Source organism: Sinohyriopsis cumingii, chromosome 9, assembly GCF_028554795.1.
Source record: "Sinohyriopsis cumingii isolate HCF-2022 chromosome 9, ASM2855479v2, whole genome shotgun sequence".
NCBI classification, from domain to species: domain Eukaryota; kingdom Metazoa; phylum Mollusca; class Bivalvia; order Unionida; family Unionidae; genus Sinohyriopsis; species Sinohyriopsis cumingii.
The window spans coordinates 101,774,759-101,796,479 of record NC_142969.1 but is presented as its reverse complement, the minus strand read 5'-3'; positions in this window follow the sequence as shown (position 1 = coordinate 101,796,479).

Genomic DNA, 21,721 nt, shown 5'->3' with positions numbered 1-21,721 from the left:
CCATCATATACAGGCCGAGGACTGAGGTCCTTAGAACCAAACAATTACCATTTTAGACAGGCTGAGGACTGAGGCCATTAGAATCAAACCATGACCATTATAGACAGGCTGAGAACTGAGGCCCATACAGCCAAATTCATTACCATTTTAGACAGGTTGAGGACTGAGGCCATGAGAACCAAACTCATTACCATTATAGACAGGCTGAGGACTGATGCCATTAGAACCAAATACTTACCATTATATGCAAGAATAAGAGAATTAGAATTACGATTTTGAAAAAAAAGTCTTGTAAACATTTCTTTAAAAGTCGCTGAGTGCAAATTTAGCTACATTGAAATTTTCCAAACCTGGAATTTAATAGAAACATATCGAGGAACAGGTATATTAAGCAAAAACATTATAACTTGTACTTACACATAAATTTACCGACAGACATTTTTGTATGTTTTGGGATAAGGATATAATTAGCTGGTTAACTCGTATTTAATCCCATATTGTTTAATGAAACTACTATAGAAACGGTTTGAAACAAAGAAAAACATCCCTTTACAATATGAGATGGTGAAGACTGAGAAAATAATCTTTGGGTTATGTCCAAATCTTATTTCATTAGCACTAAGACAGTTGTTTTATGGAAAACCGAGATTCGCATCTTTGGGTTATGTCCAAATCTTATTTCATTAGCACTAAGACAGATGTTTTATGGAAAACCTAGATTCGCATCTTGTTCACGGTATGTATTGTAATTTTAAATGTTTATTTGCATATTTTCTTTATGACTAAATTTCAAAATCTAGCCTTATATGATATGCCAAAAGATTTTATTATTATTTAGAAGAAACATTTTGAGATCTTAAGGCGAAATGACAATTAAAGTGTAATCAATGATAACATGCAAAATTATATCTAAAAAAACTATATATGTTTTTGTTTACACAGAAATTCAGAAATAGTCAATTTGGCCTCTCACATTTCAGAAGGGTAATTTTAAGAGAAAAGAATCGTATATATCAGTAATTCTTATCTTATGTGTTCTGGCAAATTTGTTGAGCAAATAACTATTGATTACGTCACAGAAAATAGACTTGTCATACTACCTGCTGATGTAGTCGTAATATGTTACGCCTACAAAGAATATCGTGAAAAGCAAACAGATTTTTCCAATAAAAAACATACTTCACGTGAACCGTCTATGTGGCCTAAGCTTTGGACTATTAGATTCGGATAAATAATCGGAAGAGAAAATCCGGCACAAAATATAAAAACCTGAAAACTCCTCGATTGTAAATACTGGCTTCATCATTCTCGGCTGTCTGCGAAGACGGCACATTATTTAATTGTCTATTTCTCCGCTACCAAACATGTATAGAAGTAGGATTAACACTATTGTAGTACTATCTTGGTCCTGAACCAGCATTCTATTAAAGAACCATAAAGTTTCATTACTAAGTCGCCCAAGGCTCGTTCCAGTCTTACCATGATGATGAAAAGGAAATTAGACATTTTGTAAATATCCACGACTAGAAGGTTGCATCTGGGTAGGTCTGAGGTTAATTAACCTTTTTTACTTTTGATAAACGAGTTGAAAGCAATTTTAGTTGAGACAGTATATTGATATTTAAATTCACAGCAATCCTTAACATTAAGTTCACTAGCAGATACTTCTTTCCAATCAAAGAGAAAGGGGAACAATTTTTCAACTGCAGCAATAGTATTAGCTGTACACCCCCACTATTCCATGGAAGATCTAAAAAAATACAGCAGAAGCCTTCAAAAATAACAATCAGAACAAAGTAATGGTAGATATAGGAAGTGGTATCCATAGTGATGTTGCAAGGTTGAATATTGACAAATTGATTTTGCACAATATTGAGAGCCGGTAGAGAAATCCTGTTATTATATGTTGAATTTGACATTATTCAATTCCCGTACGCTCTGTTTCTACCTTTCTTCCTTTTGAAATGCTAACTTTAATTTAAGATCAATTGTCTGGATTTTTCGCAAGGGCTGAGACCGGAAATTTACTTAAATCTGTGACAATTGTATTCTCAGCGAGACAAAACGGAACAAGGGTAAATGACACATGAGAAAATAAAATTAAAATAACGAAGATCTGTAACAAGACCCCAATCAGGTTTAGTATCACATCGAAATGTTATTTTTCTTCTTGTTATCGATACAGTATTAATAGGCAGTTGCATGGTGGCAGATGGAAAGCTAGGCAGTTGCATGGTGGTAGATGGAAAGCTAGGCACTTGCATGGTGGCAGATGGAAAGCTTTTCAGTTGCATGGTGGTAGATGGAAAGCTAGGCAGTTGAATGGTGGCAGATGGAAAGCTAGGCAGTTGCATGGTGGCAGATGGAAAGCTAGGCACTTGCATGGTGGCAGATGGAAAGCTAGGCAGTTGCATAGTGGCGATGGAAAGCTAGGCTGTTGCATGGTGGCGATGGAAAGCTAGGCAATTGCATGGTGGCAGATGGAAAGCTAGGCAGTTGCATGGTGGCAGATGGAAAGCTAGGCAGTTGCATGGTGGCAGATGGAAAGCTAGGCAGTTGAATGGTGGCAGATGGAAAGCTAGGCAGTTGCATGGTGGCAGATGGAAAGCTAGGCAGTTGCATGGTGGCAGATGGAAAGCTAGGCCGTTGAATGGTGGCAGATGGAAAGTTAGGCAGTTGAATGGTGGCAGATGGAAAGCTAGGCAGTTGAATGGTGGCAGATGGAAAGCATATAGGGCCATGCACATTCTGGAACATAAACATCACGTGATGCAGAAAACTACTGGTGATAAGGATAATACACCGTGTATTAACTGCATAAAATTGCATACTCATACCGCCTTTATGTGGTATTTGACGAATTTTGTAGACATTATTTAAAAATATATTGTTCTCTTATTTATTGAGGTTCGTTATCAATTAAATAATTTTAATAACTATTTGTGAGTATAGGAATTGAACTACATGAAATTGCGAAGCTTGAAAACCGACCACACGTTAAAATGTCTGGCCCTTACTTCGCTCTTGCCGTTGATACAATGTGAAACCAGTTTCTTTACATTATGAATACTGTAAGAATAAGAAGTTAATTCTAAAGTCATTCTTAAGCTTTCAAGAGCCAGTTTATGCGTTGGAGATACGTGCTCATTCTACATGTGAAAGTCATAAATAGCACACCTGTTTAGACACGTGCTCGAGCACATTCATTTTCTAGGGCCGTGATGCAGAATATTATTGATACTGATTGCAGTTTTGTTACGTATGTGATTTATTCAATATCGATTAAACTTCATTCTCTGATAGCCGCTGTTTGCTTAACCATAGATTGTATGCAGAGAAAAAGTGCAAACTGACAACAATATGAATGTATCTGTCTTTGCTTGAACATTCTATGGTTGAATGACAATACGCTTTGGGTAGAGTTGTCAGCTTTAAATTGTAGTTAAATGTGGATCATAAGGCTTTTCAAAAATGATTGTCATACCATTATTCGTATGACGAAAATTAATTTTTGATACACGCAAGATTGGTTTTGATGAAATCATTATATAGGTTTGAAACACTGCCTGTACTAAAAGAGTTCTTAACTGGTTTACCTTTCTTGAAATTTCCTGGTTCAGATTTATAAAGAAGAAATACCGAAGATAGATGTAATCAGGACCACTAGTGAGTCTATTGTACGTTAGTACTAAGTCTGCAACACATTATACATTATTGTATGTCTAGGAGACAGTCAAAACATGTATCTGACCCTTCTGTTACTTGAATCAGTTGGCCCTTCTGGAATGGACGCGTACATAAGGTTTCTTCCACTAAAGCAATTCAACAAGAACCATGCTATGAGCAATGTGAAATGAGCACATATTCATGTTTAAAATGGCGTCATCATAAACCATGTCTCAGAAGCATACGTGTCTGCAAACGCTGCTGATTTCGCACTGTGATATATATCACACTATTCTCTACTGCGACGACGGGGAGTTTTTATCACCTACCCATTAACGTATATTAGTAAACTTTCTTCCTTACACCTGTGAATCTTTCGGTCAGTCTGTTTCTGTCTGTCTCTGTCTGTCTGTCTTTCTGTCTGTCTGTTAGTCTGTCTCTTGTCTCTACATACATACATACATACATACATACATACATACATACATACATGCATGCACGCACATACATACATGCATACATGCATACATACATACATACATTGGATCATGCTGGTAGAATGTAAGTTCCTAATATCTACAAGTATATTAGAGAAAAAAAGATTCACGTTCAAGCGGTACAACAAACACCAGACCGCAATTTAGGAGCAATCTCCATTCATTTTCCGGATCTTAAAATGTAATATCCTCTCTCTAATGACCAATTACTTCAAGCTCACATTTAACGCCATAAATTAACTCAATTGGCACAGAACGTTTTAACTATTTGCTGCTGTCAGAAAATTCTCTTAAATTAATGGGGTCAAATAAAAACAAAGTAGATCAAGATACAGAGACATTCAACTCTCGTTTAAGAGACAATAATTACAAAGGAACACTTTGGTTCCAAAAGAATCTGAAGGGAACAAACATGTTTAGTGGTTAATGTGATCTTTTTAAACAGAATTTCACCTTCCGACTCTAAAAGTAGCATCATGGAAGGCAATTATAGAGCATATGTCTTCAGTGGTACTTACCTGATCAAAATACTCTCAAAGTACACACGCTACCTCACAAATCGTGCTCTTTCCAAAGCTAAAAATGCTCTCAAAGTAAACACGTTACCTCACCAATCGTGCTCTTCCAAAGCTACAAATACGTTTTACATGCTGTTTGGCTTATTTTACAAACTGAATTGATCAATTATCTTCCTGACAAGGTGGAATTTAGATGAGATTGGTTTATCATGGATAGATAGAATCGCGAAATCTGGCAAGTTTTAGTTACTATTAGAAGGGATGTACACACTGTTACATAAATGTAGCTCAGGAGAGGGCTTTATGAGTGTGTGCTCCCATTGTGAGTGGGCGAGAGCTATTGAGCAAATCAACTCTTTTCCAAAACTTGTTTCCGGTACCAAAATATTGCCCCACCATTAAATTAATATATTGTGTATTATACTTTTCAGCAACATAAATAGCCATAAATTTTTAAACTTACTAATCTAGACCCGTACTTTTATACCCCCATTCCCTTACAAAACGCCCCAAAACGTTTTCTTTAGAGTAACATTATATTTGAAAACAATTTATGTTAATAAAAATTTTATTAGATTTTACCATTTCAATCTTTCCTTTTTCATTTATTCACTGTAATTTGCTTTTAACTTTTCTCTGATTAGCCATTCTAGTAATTGGTCTTAAAGGACTAGTAAGTATATTGCCTATAATGCATTTTGCCCGAGGAGTATGACTGCGTTGATTGAAAGCACTTAATATTGATGGGTATGCTAAATAAAAAACCACCCCGTGTTATATATCTCATATGTTACTAGTGTGAATACATCTGTGTCACAAAATCATGTTTTGTGGAATACAGAAAATACTGAATTTGTTCATAAAACGTGTACAAGGAACATGGCAATTTAAATCGAATAGCAGAGAAAACTCCAACAGACGATCATAAATACTATAATGGTATCAGAGGCGTCAATAAGCAACTATTTATGCGCAAGGCTTCCTTCTATCTGAGATCAGCACTTCTTACATCTATTGACATACGGTAATACAAATTACATATTTAGATGAATATTGGTGTCATTTAGCATGCTACACATATTGCAAAAATGACCCCCCCCCCCAACTACTACGTTGTTCTACTCTCACACTAATTTGTATTTGTAGTCCTGTTTGTTCTTTGTACGTGTTTCTTCCATTTCATTTTTTCCCCCAGTATGTTTTAGTTCGTGTAAATTGTACGTTTTTTCCCATTTCATATTTGTCCAGTATGTCTGATGTCGTGTAAATTGAACGTGTTTTTTTCCGTTTTATATTTGTCTAGTATGTCTGATATCATGTAAATTGTACCTGTTTTTTTCTTCTTTCCATTTCATATTTGTCAAGTATGTCGTGTAAATTCTACGTGCATTTTCCATTTCAGTTTGTCCAGTATGTCTGATGTCGAGTCAATTGTTGAGCACAGTTCTTCCATATTTAAATCCCGTCAAGACTTTAAAAATATATTATGTTGGCGGGCTGTATCTTTTAGTTGACGACAATGGCGTTCACTCAGAACGTTTGAGAAATAAACTCTGCATTGAATTTATGTTCACAAGCATAACGAGTCTTTGCAAGAGAACAAAATAGTAAAACTGTTTTGTATATCCATAGCTAGTTTGACTGAGAATGTTTCTAATGGTTAAGTTATAAATTACATTGCTAGTCATATAGAGCCACAAACTTAGTATAAATACTCTCAGATTTGTTTAAAGGAGTGGAGCTGTGCAAAGGATACGGGTTGTGGGCGAGGTGCATTTTAAACCATATTCCTTTTCTTCCAAGGTACATATAAGGCTATATATAACAGAAAATATGACGCAGAATTTATTAGCTTATGAAGTCAGTATCAGATGCGTTAGCTAGCTTAAAGTGAAACAATTATTGTTTGCCAGATTTGTATAACGTGTAGGCGACAATAACTTGGGTTAATCGATGTTTTGATTCTCAGGCTACAGATCATGCTATCAATGAAACTGTGTTAGTGCTTTAATAACCTAAGATTATTAGAGTTAGGCATGTAAATGCTCACAACTATTCACAGTGTTACATAAGTACTAAATAAGCTATATAAGAAGACAAAGCTAAGAGACATAATCACGAAAATGGCATTTCTTGCTGTTAGTTTATATAATATGTTCAACGAAAAATCTGATGTGTGTAAAACCGTAGGTATAGCTGCTGTTTACCAATAATTAACTACATATTAAATATTTCGAAGTGTACACTATTGTCAATATATATATATATATATATATATATATATATATATATATATATATATATATATATATATATATATATATATATATATATATATATATATATATATATATATATATATAAAGAAATTATCGTCTTTAGGACAGTTAGTGAGTCCATTAATTCATGTGTAATTTAGTTGTGAATCCTTCTTGATCGGATTCGAGGAACGTGTGCCGACTTATATAGTCCGCTGGTAATTCATACCCTTAGCGTTGTTTGATGGTTTAACCAAGAGTACTAATCGTGTCATGTTCCAGTTAAGAATGCAAGTAGCCGCTAGAAAATACATAAATGTACGTTAATAAGATTGTGTACCAGTATTATGTGGCAATTTGGCCATAGCTAGTTCGCTTGAATATCGATAACTGATGCAAAAAGTGTTGGAATATTGATTGATCACAGGAGAACAAAAATACCTGACGCGTATGTAGGTTTAGTATTATAATTTCATTGGAAGATCTCTCTCTCTCTCTCTCTCTCTCTCTCTCTCTCTCTCTATATATATATATATATATATATATATATATATATATATATATATATATATATATATATATATATATATATTCTCGGTCTGAAATCACATACATACAAATAATCATTCATCAGGTTTATACAGTATGTAAAAATACACTTTTGATCGTTCCCATTCCAGTTGCCCACTAAATCAAATTCTTACTTCATTCTTAATAGATTTGTATGACTATTACATAGACACTTATATGTATGTATGTCTGCCCCAATCCACATATTCATATACAATGAACTCCTACACCCCCACCCCATGGGTGCATACATCCTACTACTATCTTTCAACGATCCATTCCCACCCAATTTAATAAATTAGAGTCTCGGGTCGACGAACATTTGAATGCGAGAAAGCTTTTGGGTAGCATCCCGGTTTTCCTGCTTAAGGTATTCCAAGGTTCATCCTTCACTGGATATACTGATCGCAGAGTATCTTGTGCTACAATAAATGTCAAATTCCACAAAACCAAACCTCAAATACTGGATTTCAAAGGTTGTGTTTCTGCAATCGAACCAGAGCCCTCATATAACTTACCTCTGAAATGCTTTGTACCCAATATGACGTTGCTAAAATGATTCAATTTACAAATCAGCAATTGATACAGGACAAAGAAATGCTCGTTACCGATGATGAAGTAAGAATTTGATATAATGGGCAGCTGGAATGGGAGCGATCAAACGTGTATTATTTATATACTGCATAAACCTGATGAATGATTATTTGTATGTATGTGATTTCAGACCGAGAATATATTTCCATCAACAGAACTACACATAGACCATGAACAGGAACAAGAAGCATACATTTTAAACAAGAAAGAAAGAATGGTAGTCTAAAGTAGAAAGAAATGTAATGCTCCAAACAAAACAAGCGTGTGAATCGTGTAATGAGATTTTATTGATTTAGGCGAACGACTGCATCATTATCTCGAATTTCAGCTACGTGAAAATAACGGCGACAAGAACGACATTCGTAGGCAGTTTAAACCCTTATATGGAAATATATTCTCGGTCTGATATCACATACATACAAATACCGATTCCATGCGAATTAATAAAGAGTTTAATTTCGTCGAATATACTTACGAAGTCTAAAATAATTGAGACGTGTAGAAAAAGAAAATGGACGTAGAAATGGTTGCTTAAAGGCTCGGATAGTCAGTTACTACATATATTATAGCCGTACCAATATCGATTTGTATGACTATTACATAGACACTTAACACTATTCGAAGGAATTAATAATAATTGAAAAATCCGTCAAATCGGTTATCTAAACATTTATCTTTATTTTATCAATATTCTTATGCAGAGACCAAGAAAGGATGGAGGGAATATTGCATGCAAAGACAAACAGTAAGGCGAGAAGAATGGATAAATATAAGTGTTTTAAGCGATCAAAATCTATGAAGATAATCAACAGAAGTGTAATGGATGATACAGATGAACGCTAATTTGATATATCACACGGTATATTTAGCCTGGGAATATGCAACATCACGAGGTGGATGATTGATAATATTGACATGGGTATCAAATGATAAGGGAGAGCTCAAGAAACGGGTTCGCATAAACACGACAAATGGGGATTGTATAAATTTCTTTTTTGTGCCATTGAATCTATACTAAATAAAGAAACAGATCAAGCATATATAATCCATTATACAGTTTGTGTATATACAGTTACTAGTTGAATAAATGTCCTGCAAACACATGGTATATCAAACATTGAATCTGATCAGAATTTGTATGAAATAGTCGAAGATCAATACGTTTCAGCTTAATATGATGGAAAAATACCATTAAGTTGGCATACAAAAATACCATTAAGTTGGCATACAAAAATACCATTAAGTTGGCATACAAAAATACCATTAAGTTGGCATACAAAATCAAGAAAATGTGTAGCATTTGAATAAGCTAACACAGTTGGAAAGGAAATGGTTGATTTTTCAATTCTCCAGAAAAAAGTATCAGATCACAAATGGCTATGCTGCAGCAATTTCGACCAATTACATGCCTGAAAAGTTGTCGAAATCCGAAACCATCATCATCAATTAAATTTCCAATTACCATTGGAATCATAATATCATACTGTTTTGAGCCAGATACTTAAAGACAATGTTTGCGATCAGTTAAGTACAGTGGTCCAGCCCATTGTCACTAAATAACTTAAATTTCAGAAACCCAAAATAAATGACATTTTCATTTATCAGATTATGGCCATCATATGTTAATCTAGACGCTTGTACAAACTGATCCAGACCAAGGAATAACAATGATTCCGATCTAGACTATGTGACAAAAGCAAACTATGCATTTTGTTTTCAGCGAGGATCTTATAGCAGATAGGTTATGATATGTTTGCTAATGATTGAAATTTGATCCAGAGATAATGGTGAGTTATAGTACATCGAACTGAAAAGCGATTTCAGTGATACAGTATGATTAGCCATGACTAGCATATTAACTGTGCATTCGTGCCGAGACAGTAGAATTGCACTGGTCATGACAGACACAATTCATTATGCATTTATGTTGACATATGTAAAATCACCAGTGGGAAGGAGGATGACATGATGTTTTGCGACACAAGTGTTTATCCCATGTCCAATGTGAAACTGAACCAGGGTCTTCAAGGATGAGTTAATTGTCACATGAGATTTCTGCGGGTTACAGTAAAACTTAATTCATATCAGAGTAATAAAAATGAAAAGAAATTTTGTAAAGAAATGAATCAAATGTCTCTTAAACACTGATGTACAGTTAAAGATCGTTTGTATTTAGTCAGAATAAATATTGCTGGGTAATGCATTTAGTTAGGTCAATTGCTAATATATAACATCACAATAAACAAAGTAGTTTGTCAGTTTTTATGACAAACATTTCTAATTTGACAAACAAACGCTTTATCACTTTGATTTGTAATGTATATTCAATATTTATCAAAATTTTGTTTCTTTTATTTTTGGTCAAGAAATCTTCGATATCTGTTTTCATTTCATCTGGAATTCATTGATTCTTTTAAAGAAACATTTCTGAAAGCTAACTCAGTCGAGTTGCTTTCTTTTTTGCATCATTAAGATTCCCACATTTGACAATTAGAAACAAATTATTGGTTTCCTGACATATATGACACACAGTAACGCTAACCATTTATCCAGTATCGTTAAAATCTATAACGATTGCCATCTTGTCCTTGAAAATACTAAAAGTTGATAAAGATGTAATAGAAAGTTTTAAATTTTCTGGAAATAACGTTGTACAAGAAGTAATCACTCCACTCCTGATCGTGTATGGTGGTCACTTAAATAGAGCTCATAACGCAGGCGTTATTTATACATGTCTAAATGAGAACTGTCTTGAGATGATTGTAAAACTTTTGAAACAAAACATATATACCGTTTGTGGGCACAATAGAAAATGGATAGTTTGTTGTACGTTGATTTCTTTTTGCGCCTCCATGTTGTCTGTTATCGTGAGTACTTGTTAAGCCAAGCCAGATGCAATGAATGACAGTCTAGTAATTGCAGGCGCTTACTTTGTTTACTAGGGCTTAATGAAACTTCACGTGCGAGCTTTCTTTGTCTAGGTGTGAGTTAGAGATTTACCGTTCGTCGAAATCTTCCGTTATCTAATTTATTGTACTAGGAAGCCGACTAAACATGTAAAAAACATATACGTTGACATTTACAATTTTAATTTTACTTCTTGTGAAGGCTGTTAAAAATCATGAATTTTTGGTTGTCCTTTTAACGTTTATGCTCATTTAGACCATGTCTACAATCATAATTATAAGCAGACAAATACCAAGAAAAAGCATGGTTCAAATATTGAGTTAGTAAACCTTGTTCTTGCAGTCTTTCGTTTCTGTAGTCTGTCGTCTTGGCCCTATCGTGACTCACGTAATCCTCAATATATTTGTCGTGTTTAAAGCATTTTTGAATCGGCGCCATTGTGATAAAGTAACTTGTATAGTCTATTCCTTCCGGTCATTGATAAGTTTTTATCTAATGATCCAACTATTTTGTACGGCTTCTATAGACATTTATTTCCTGAAAGGCGCCACTGGTTTTGGTTTTATGAATTAAAAGACAACAATGTTAATGATCAATTATAACCACAAGAGGTGCCGATTATTGTATTTATGAATAGTACATTTGGATAACGCTTTTGGGTCATAGTTTGATGCGAACATAACCTAAATCTAATAATAATAATAATGAGGACTTTGTATAGCGTCTAATTCTTAGAAGCTCTAAGCGCTTTACAACATTAGACAACACCTATAAGATAAAAAAACACATAAAACGACATGATTACAAAAACAAAACACCATGAAATTAGAAAATATAAAAAAAAAACATGCTGGGAATATTTAAGGTAGGAAACATTAGGTTTTTAAGTTTGTTCTTGCAGTTGAAATAAGAGAATTTTGAGAGCACTCTTGAATTGGATCACTGTGTCTTTGTGTCTAAGTTCAGTGGGCAATTCATTCCACGTTGCTGGGCCCTGGTATGCAAAAGAACGCTGTCCATATGACTTTGTTTTCATAGTGGGAATAATGAGTATACGATTGTCAGATGAGGAGCGTAATTATCTTGCTGGTGTGTACACATGGGTGAAGTCGGATAGGTATGTTGGACTAGAGTCTGACAGTGGTATGCTTATATTATGTTTAAAATCAAACAATAAAGAAGTGTTCCCTTTTAGATAAAAATCTGCGATTCGCTTACACTGTGCAGACGAAATTCCATTAGTTGTGTTTACAAAACGTATATTGATTAACTGAATTCAAAATAGAAGTAAAAGTCTATTTATTGTTGTCATTTTCGCTATCTTAATTGCAACCACACAGCACAATGCTATTTACATCCAATACTGTGTTTCGTTCATTGTCGAATCTCTGTAATGTTTTGTTCGTTTGGGTGTTTACTTTACGCATGCTGCCACAAAGTGAATATATCTTTCTTAGGTTCGGTTTTAACAGTCTGCATGTTAGTATTAACTCTATGTTGTCAATGTCTTTTTATCTACTTCAGAATCTAATGCATCTTTCGCAATTGTAAACGTGTACTTCAAACCAATGCAATATTGTCTAACGCTATTCATGCTTACGTTTATTAACTGACACAGACCATCTATATGTGGTACAAAGATCCTCGTAAGAGGTACTTTTATTCCAGCTTGCTTGTGTAACATGGTGGTAGATTGTTCGGTTAACCATTCTTTATATTCAACATTTATGATGTTATTATTGTCTCGGTTAACCTCACCCCGCAAAACGGATTGATGTCCTGTAAGCAAATGTACTTCCAGAATCGTAATATCGGTGCCTTAAATCTGTTCGTTTTCTTGGTCTTGAAAGCCCCCGCAATTTAAAATGTTAGAGATATATCCAAAGAACACTTTACACTTTGCAAATTGCATTTTGATGTAATCAATAAGACAATCTTATTGCTTTCATCACATGAATACACTTTCAAATCACTGCCTGTACTAAATTATTGCCTTAGAACATGTTTGATATTTGAAATAGGCAACTGAACGCTTGCATTCTCTTGAATGTTTCCTTTTGTTATTATCCACTTTGAATACACTTTAATCCCATCCTAACAAGGACATTAGGTGGCCTTGTGTTCTTATACACACATGAGGGTAGGTGTAGATTGAAGGTATATCAACAGATCACGACTGAGCAGTAAATGGAATAAACTGTGAACCATTTTATTTGCTATCATCAAACTGTTTTAAATGTATTTCGTATCATTGTGCGTTGATTTTTTTTTCTGATATATAACATATATTCATCGAACCAATCTGGAAGTGAGAACCAGACAATTTTTAATATCTGATGTTCAGATTCACGTAACATTCAGTCGATACGACCTGGTTCTTCTCATATGTCGTACTTTGTATCCCTACCGGCAAATCTCTCTCTCTCTCTGTCTCTGTCTCTCTCTCTCCCTCCCCCCCCTCTCTCTCTTTTAATCTCTTAATCTGCTAGCTTCTTAATCCGAACACATATTTTAAAAGATTTTAACCGGGCTTTAACATTTATTCCTGCTATTTGTTCCTTAAGGGGTTTTGTAGTGTAGGTTTTTACAACACCATAAGAGGACATAAAAGAAAGACACAGTGTACTACTGTTGGCACTAGAGAGAATGTTGAGCCATATTTATGAATAGAAAAATGTTGTCTCCAACTACAGAAAATACCGATGTTCTCAACGATGTCTAATTCTGATGTATCCTCTCCTTCAAAGAAATAATCCGTCTTGTAATTTTTAATAGGGTAATCTTTGTCGTATATATCTCACGTCTGGACCGTATGCTTGAGCGATGACATTAATTTTCTTGAGAGGAAATACAAACGACGAGTAAAAACATAACTGATTATTCTTTATACTGTTATTAAAGTAACCATGATTAGGCTTCAATCTAAGACTTCAGCCGTAAGAAAAGTAAAAGCTGATAACACTTATCAAATATCTCTTTCAAACAAACTGTGATAGAATGAAACAATTTTCGTTTCTTGACATCCCACAGAAATTGATGATAACACAATCTCAGTTACTTCAGGACTAATAACAAATTCATTTCACAAAATTTAAATTGAATTCACCAGACCGGGACAGTTTGGGATATTTCATACTGTGTTAGCTTTAAGCATCTTAGAGATTCGTAATGCAAGATTCGAGTTATGCACTCGATGTTAGAAATCAAGACAATGTCGGACGTTAGGGACATAAATGTGACAAAAATCTCGTACTGTAGTTTATACGGAGATCAAAGATTTACAGAGAAATCATATAGTAGTCTTGGTTCCGTTTCTATTTATGAATTCCTAATTTAAGTGATAACCAGATTACAGCAGCAATTATTTCAAACATCGTAATTGTCAGCCATTTGTAAAAGAATGTCACTCTCTGATAAACGGATTTTCAAATTATTCTTCAGGAGGAATTAATGCAACTGTGGACGCAATGAACAACAAACCCCCGAAGTACTGAAATAGCCAAATCCTCCGACTGTGAGTGCTTGCCTCTGTCATTGACCATGAAGGCAGCTCTTTAAAGGATCGTTGCTCTGATTCTGCTTCGCCATTTGCTCCAGATAAATTATATATATATATATATATATATATATATATATATATATATATATATATAGAGAGAGAGAGAGAGAGAGAGAGAGAGAGAGAGAGAGAGAGAGAAAGTAAGAAAGAGAGACATACATACAGAGACAGACAGACATATAGAAACAGAGAGAGAACAATTTGGCTCTCTGTTAGATAAACATGTCTCCATCTTTGTGTAATTGCAGAAAACAAAGTTCGTCTGATAGCAATACAAAACACAAAATGAACAGTCAGCTTTTGCCGTTCGGGGACACTTTTCCAAATTCGCATTTTGTTGTCCAACATTGTAAAACCCTTGTTCGTAGATTCAATTCCATATTATGAGTAATTTATAAAACCGATACAGACAATAACATCAAAGAACGTCGCTTTCTGATAAACGGATTTTCAAATTATTCTTCAGGAGGAATTAATGCAACTATAGACGCAATGAACAACAAACCCCCAAAGTACTGAAATAGCCAAATCCTCCGACTGTGAGTGCTTGCCTCTGTCATTGACCATGAAGGCAGCTCTTTAAAGGATCGTTGCTCTGATTCTGCTTTGCCTTTTGCCCCAAATCTGCATTTTGTTGTCCAACATTGTAAAACCCTTGTTCGTAGATTCAATTCCATATTATGAGTAATTTTTAAAAGCGATACAGACAATAACATCTACGATGCAGAAAACCCCATATCAAATTCAACGTTTTCACTAAGACAAACTATGAGACTAGAAGAATGTGGATAGCCATTGACTCAAGCAAGGTTTCAAATCGAATATTGCATGCATTTTTTTATGAGCCTAATTCGCACATTGCCATTTCACAATGCTGTCGAAAACTAGCCATACACGATATAAAACAATTTCGTGAAGCATTGTGGATATATATTATACCTTGATAGTGTATCGGTGTGCTTCATTAACGTGATTGATTTTATTTGTATTATACAATAAGGTTTGTCATTACAGTCATTCTTACGACATAACTTGTGTATACAATTTAAATACTGCCTTACGCTAAAGAATGTTTGTGTACTAGAGAGCTGTGAAAACGCAGCAGTTATATTTTCCGTGTGTAAGTCCCATAAAGGGAAGTAAAAATGACTGTTACCAACAGTTTTAGCTCATTTGTTTCCATTCACCTCAATTCTGAAAACAAATTACACAATTTTTACCGTACACTATATCATATATAAGTAATAATCACAAACATATTTAGAATGTGCCTCAGGTATGGTGAAATGTACTGATGAAAATACAGAGAGAATTTTTTTCTTCATCAGCTATTTTCACTTGTACAATAATAATTCGATAAATTCAACTACAGAATATTTTCAAATTTTGGTTTCCTAGGTCCATTATGAAACTACGAATAAGCACTTTTCATTTGAGTAAGTTTGAAAGATATTCATGCATGTATCTCTTGTTTTTCGATATTTCAGTTTCTTAACTGTCTTTATGGATCTATGTATTCCCTCTATTTATTCCATGTGGTAATTGTTAAGCAAAATACTAATATGCCAACTACGTTTACTACGTAATTACTTGTATAAATGCTAAAACATCTGCAATGTAGTTTTTATTTGTTTACTTCATAGAGACAAAGCTACCCATATACTGAGAGTAAATGTGTACATGTTGTTTTTTAAGTTGATAAGGGATTTATAACCCGAGTGTATTTATATTGTGTTGTTCTACTTCAACATAATTCAACGATTCTTGGATATTACAAAGGTCATAGATCTAAGAGATAAACTTCAAAAATTGTATTTTTTATATAAAAAAATGATTCTGTGTGTGTAAGAGATAGAGAGAGAGAGAGAGAGAGAGAGAGAGAGAGAGGAAAGTCGTATGTGAGATAAAAGTCGGTTGGATACATGCGTGTTATTGAATGTAATAGAATTAAATAGTAAAATGGAAACATTTGAAGGATACACATCGTATATATGTAAATACTTGTTTTACTTAAAGAAATGTCCTTATGCATCTCCCAACGTGACTTCTTGAAAAGAAAGATACAGTAGGTGGTTTCTCTCTTCCTTACAATTTTGTTGAAATATAACTTTTCAAAATGTAAATTATATTAATTATTTAATTACTTTCTTATGATGTATTTATATTCGTGTATTCGAGATGAAGAGCAAACGATACTGCTGGTGTTACATCAGGCAGCGTAAATGATGACTGGTCTTACGTAATAATACAAGAATTTCCCACTTATTTTTATACAGAAAAAGAAACCAGTGAACTATATTGAGACTGTTCAAAAGATCGATGAAGCAATGTCTTTTCAGCCAATTTTAAACACTCATTTCAAGGTTTGGAAACGAAACGTGAAGTGTACCATTTCGCAGCAATTTAGATATCATACCAGCTAAACAATTAAAAATACATATAAATATATATTTTTACGAGTCTATTGTAAAAGGGCGAAAACCAACATGTTATGCAAAATTAAGCAAACAACTTATTTCCTTTGAATACGAGAGAAAATTTTGAAAAGAAACTACAATATTTTCAAATAAATCACAAATACTCCCAAACGTTTTACCGCATCTCCAAATGTTTGAAGTTAAAATTGAATTTCAGTGGTATTCTAAATAAGTTTCAATATTGAATATGTTGATGCGCTCGTAGTTTCGAACATGCTAATGTGCCAGTGGTCTGGAGTATGAGATGTGCTACATTCGTTTTTAATTGTGTTGCAAAAACATAATCGAAAATATCATTGCCTGAATTCACTATAGTTCCGAATTGAAGTTTTGTCTAAGAATAATTTGAACGCATAAATTCATCAAAAATTAAAATGGGAATACAACAAAAAACTGATTCTGCTTCACATGTTACGGCAAGAATGAATGATTCTTTGGTAAACAGGATTATACACCCCCAACTATTTCATGTAGATAGCTTGTAGAAAAGATTCTTTGTAAACTTAATAGGAAATTTTTCTTCTGGAAGTTTATAACGTCAAATTCAAGACTTAATCTATAATTCAGATCGAGAGTAAAAATGTTAATATTAATAATGATCTTAATATTTAATCTACATTGATAGAGAAATATTAGCTACGTATTATGATGTTTACAAAATAAATGTCACTGGTCAGGTACATAATTAACCAACACAGTATTATGAGCAGGTGAAAGCTTTACCCAGGGTTTTGGTAAGCATATGCAGATTGTAATTTAGACAAGTTCAAGATATCGAAGGCAGTTAAAGAAGCTTAAACTGGGTTTCAAGATTAGCTTTGCCTTCAAATCACTCGTAGAGAAAATTCTTTTTAAAATAATAAAACCTTCAATTCCAATTTATTTTTTATGTTGAATATAGTATATATCGGAGAAAAATACATCGGACAAGATCTCAACGCTTTCACGCACCTTATAGACATTGAACGTGTCTTATGGGAATAAGTAACGATTCACCATTTTTAAGGGTAGTATAAACTCTAACAAAAATAAGAGTTGCCCCGAAGCCTATGAAACAGTTGTATGTTCCCAGATAACAGGTCCTCGTTAAGAGGGATGCGATTAATGTATTCGAGTGCTTTGTTGAGATATTTGACTACTGGTGCGAAATACAAGACAAATCCATCACAGCATGAATGGTTACCATACGGATCGCGCAAACACCACACTAGTATTTGCTGAGAGTCAAAAGAATCTCATTCATTTGAATTTGTTGCTGAGCATCTCATATTCATACTAATTGTTAAAACTGATGGACGTCTGTCCGGTCAATAATCAGTTAACATGCGAAATAGATGAACATCTATCTACACAGTTTTATGGTAAAGTAAAAACCTCAGTCATGTCCGTATAAAGCCGAAAAATAAATTCGGTTGAGAAGAGATGAAAGTCTATTCCAGTTTTAATGTAATTTCAAATGACTGAAAGTTTTAAATATCATTTGAATATTAGAAGGGATACACGTAAATGTAAAACTGGGGTTAGGTTGATTTTACAAATTTTTTCTTCAAATTGGACAATAAGCAAAAAATCTCAAATCGGCATTTCCTCATAGAGTTCTTAGGATGAGCTGAAAAAAATTACCCATAGTTATTTGGGTAGAGGTATCTTCTTTATTTTCTTATAGTTATGTTATGAATAATCGAATGAAGTGTAGGTGCTTGTAAGAAACTAAATCTGATAGTTATTGCATTCGCTGTATTTCGTAGGTACCTTTTTCTTTCGCTTTTGTGGTTGATACTAATCACGAATTCAAAGGTCCAACGAAATAAGGGTCTGCTGTGGGAATTATATGAGTCGCGCAGCAAGCAACTAATTTAACCTACAAAAATCTCATGTTTGTAGCAAAACTACAACAAATAATGACCACAAAAAAATAAATATAATTCAGAGTATTTACCGTTGATGAAGACTAAGATTTCAACCACTATAGATCTGATTTTCGGACATTAATTTTTTTATTTTTTATAAATTAGAAGAAACCCCACGATATAGTACTTTAAAAACAATTGCACAGGAGGATAATGTATCGGATTTGACATTTGGGTACCACTTAAAAAGCATTATATACGTTGCAACCGATTAAATTTACGAGAACGACCAGTGACATGCGTGTCTGCTATATACAATTCAGTGGTACACGTTGACTGCTGTTACATAACAACCAGCTGTACACAGATGACACACATGCACATCTGCTACACAAGGGTCAGTGGTACACGTTGACTGCTGCTACGTACGAGTCAGCTTTACACATATGACACGTGTATATCTGCTACACAAGGGTCAGTGGTACACTTTGACTGTTGCTACGTAACAAACAGTTATACACATATGACACACGTGTACATCTGCTACACAAGCGTCAGGGGTACACTTTGACTGCTGCTACATAACAGCCAGTTGTACACATATGACACACGTGTACATCTGCTACACAAGGGTCAGTGTTACACGTTGACTGCTGCTACGTAACAGCCAGTTGTGCACATATGACACACGTGTACATCTGCTACACAAGGGTCACTGTTACACGTTGACTGCTGCTACGTAACAGCCAGTTGTACACATATGACACACGTGTACATCTGCTAAATAAAGGTTAGTTGTACACTTTAACAACTGTTAGATAATGGTCAGTGGTACAATTATACATTTGTTACAAATTGAGCAATGATCAAAATGAAAATAAAATTAACTCAAAATAATTAATTACCGCAGACCACCGACATAATGCACAATGCTTGATGTAAAAGATTTCACATAAGTATATATAATGTGCCTATATAATGTGCCTAATTCCGATACCCGCCCCCCTAATCCTCCCTCATAAGATACAAAGATATCAATTCATAATCACATGAGAGTTGACGCTAAGATGTACTTGTTTCAGCATTTACATGGTAATGGGGAAAATAGATATATCTTCCTTGTTATGTACAATGACTCTCCCATTTTTTTCTTATTAATCAAGTCCCAGATGCAACTGTCTTCATGATTTTGTTTGGCATCAGCAGTTGAGACAAGCCCATACCGATAACTTTCATTCAGTTATTGGCGATTTCGTCCTCAGTGGAAATCATTATACAAAAACAAAACAGGGTTAGGTATAATACGAATCATGAAGAAAATGATAAAATAATAATCGTCCTGAATGAATTCAACTCGAACAGATGAGAATTACTATTCAAACTCGACGGGAGGGAACATCCTATTTAACCTCGAACTGATTGAATCGCTTATATTCAACTCGAACGGATTGGACGTATTATTCAACCTCGAACGGATGGAGCTTCCTATTTAAATCTCATGTGTTGGGTCTTGCAGCAAGAGACCTAATTGCCTTTTTCCCCTAGGCTGCTGCCTATTGTCGAATTTTTTGTTAGTTAATTTAGATATCTAGTGTTTTTCTTTAGCATCTCAAGGAATGTCCTAGTTTATATGTAGCACTGACTTACTACAATTGTCCTTACTTTGATGGCAGCTCTCAGAATGGCTGTTATTGGCAAGAGAAACCTTAAGCGATTACTTCGCCTAGCAGCACCACAGTAACTAGATTGAAGAAACACCTAATTTATTTATGGATTTGCCTGCAACATATAATCTGACTTAGTCACTGTGGTACATCATCACATAATTTTGTCATTAAATTCGGCAATGAAACATTTGGAAATGGAATCAGTCTTTTCATGTATTGAATACACAGAAGCGCAGTCGAATCAATCTACATTAAATAGGCCACTAACCGATTTATCTAACAACGAAGGGAATGTTATATGAAATTAAGGGTTGCTGCATATTAACTGCCACAGTCTGTAGGATTGCACAAAACAAATTCTATATTAATTAGTTCATTAATTAAAAAGTTGCATCCGTCACCCGAGTAACCTAACTCTAATTGATATCGTATGGCGATGAGAGCGTTTGCATATTATATGTCCTTCTCTGTAGGCTTGCAATAAAATATAACATATCCATTGATTGATTAATTAATTAGCAACTTAAGTAATTTGTCTTCGACCGTTGCATGAGAAACGGATCCCGTGGGACTTGATTATGGTCCAATGGTTACATAGTATTACACATTACTGTAATTATTAAACTAGGATGAAACTATACATACTAAAATGACATGGAAGATGACTGTTCATTTGCTGATGCTTAATGGGAACATTTACAGAAATCAACGTAGGATAAAAGTATGGTTTTGTTTGAATTAATCCACAAAATATTTGTACAAGAAGAATAATTATTTGGTGTACAAGGAGTATAATATTTTAGATAATAAGTATAACTAATCTTAGATCTCTATGTATTGATCCAAAAACTAGGTTTGATTATACGATATTTCGGTTTGATAATCGGAATCTCGACTTACTTATCGATGAGACCGATTAATTCAAGATCACGGATTAGCATACCCTCGTCTCAGAGAACACAAGGTAATGACTGACTATGGAAAGGGGATGTACATTTAGTCATTAAACGAAAGATATTTCTGTCATTACGTATGTTTTCCTTCATTTTGAATATTTCATATTTATTACAAACGAATTTCTTTGTTATCTACAATAAGCTATTTCAGACATTATATATATACTAAGACAGTCATGTCCGTAAATCGGTGTACTTGTGA